Here is a 2,024-nt window from a genome sequence, read left to right on the forward strand (position 1 = left end):
GGTGGCTGCCCGTGGGGGCTGCCAGCCCGGCACGACGCAACTATGTCTTGCGCAGGGCCGGCGCGCCGCATTGCCCGTCGCGAGTTCGAGCACCCGCGCGCTACGAGTCGTTTGACCACACACACATACACACACACACATCCCAACGGGGTAGGGCGCTGACGACGTGCTGGCGGAAGGCAGACGAACGCGTGGTGGAAGCAGCGCCCAGCGATGTGTGCAGGACCTTGGCATTGGCGCCCCTGGCCGTGAGCGGGACACTTTTGAAGCCTGTGGCGCACGGCGATGTGTTTGTGTTTGTGTGAGTGAGAGAGAGAGAGAGCAGTGTAGAGGGGTACCTGCCGGCCGCCGCGCAGCGTACAGTAGTACAGCTGCAGAGGGAGCTGCGTGGAGAGCGCCGGCGCGGCGCAGGGCACCGCAAAGCGTAATGCCACCGCCATTCGAGCTGTAATTCGCAGTAATGTCCCCTTGTCAGGCGACGTTATACCCGTCACCCCGGTGTCGGTTGATGTTTTACGGTCGCATATTCCCTCGTCCTAGCAGGAGGGCTACATACTCGTTCTCTGGTTCTCTACAGAACAAATCGTTCATTTGCGTGCGTTATATTAAAAGTTTACTAGTAACAATTTGTTTGTTGGGTATGGTTTTAATGCGTGTGTGTAGCGGTCCAATTTTCCTGGGGGGGGGGAGTGATCCAGCCGAACACGAACACGGCTCCAGTTTGGCACGAAAGGAGACGGCGCCCCGGCCGGCCTAGCGGGACGCACGGTGAGGCGGGGCCCCCGCCGCAACTGCAGGCCGTCGCACTGGCACTTACGTTGGTTTGGTCCGCACCGTGAGGAAGAGGAGGTGGCGGAGGAGGAGGTGGCGGAGGAGGAGGTGGCGGAGGAGGAGGTGGCGGAGGAGGCGAGCACATCGGGTTGGCGCGGCTGGCGCGTCTAGCCGGTGCGCTGGGACCGATTTCATGCTAATGCGGCTCGCACGTGGACCGGTCGACCCGACCCCCGCGCCGCCGGCCTCAGCCCGCCTGCTGCTCCGGGGGCGAAGCAGCGTCGCCGCCTTGCCTTGTTCTACCTGTACAGCCGGCAGGAGAAAGTAAATTCTCAAACAATTTTTGCTATGGAGGTGTTGAAGGTTGGGGGGGGAGGTGGGCAGGGAGGCGGAGTTCACATTTCCCGAGCCGGCACGCTTAACGCGCCTTTTAATATTGACGCCATTAGGGCCCCGCGCAGGTGCGCGCGTTGGCCGGCCGCGCACGGCCCGTCCTGATGCGATGCGCGCGGACTTCCGCGATTGTCACGGGCAGAGGGAGGAGGGAGGGTGGGGAGGGACGGGCGCTGACGGGGAACGCGCCCGCGACACGCTCCTCTGACACGCCAAATGAGTGAGTGAGCGACTGAGATTAATGAGGCTGGCTGGACTCTCATATGTTTGTTGTTGTTTTTCATCCGTGCGCAGGCTGGTCCTGGTCCGGGACTATGCGATCACGCCTCTCTTGGTAATGAAAGTGACGGAATGGCCCAATCGGACTCGCCGCCACTGGACTGGCGTTCACTTCCCCCGCGCTATGCGAGAGAAGAGAGGACAGGAGCTCCCCCAGAGCCCCGTGCGGGTGGGCAACCCGCCCGCGCGCCTGCCGTGCGGCACAGCTCGACTGCGAGGCGCCCCTGCTCCGCGCGGACCATAGCTCGCTTATTGCTTATGGAGTCGTGGTGATCGCGGCCGCGGAGTCTTTCTCTGGTCTCTGGTCTGTGGTCCCTGCTGCCTGCTGCCTGCTGCCAGGCCATCTGCCCCGTAGCGGTGCCGCGACGACGCTTATGGGCACGGGCCTGGCCACGCCCCGACCCAGGCGGGGCGGGGCAGTCGACAGCGGGACACGTCGTGTAGGTGTGCGTCCTGTCATCACGAGCGAGCCGCGACGATAGAACACCAAACAACGGCGCCTAGAGAAGAGCGAGTGTTGGTTTGCCCATGGTGACGATGATCCAGAGGCTTGTTCAAATCTCCCCCCCCCCCCCCCCCCC

This window comes from Frankliniella occidentalis, unplaced genomic scaffold (assembly GCF_000697945.3).
Source record: "Frankliniella occidentalis isolate FOCC.00 unplaced genomic scaffold, Focc_3.1 Scaffold4089, whole genome shotgun sequence".
NCBI lineage: Eukaryota > Metazoa > Arthropoda > Insecta > Thysanoptera > Thripidae > Frankliniella > Frankliniella occidentalis.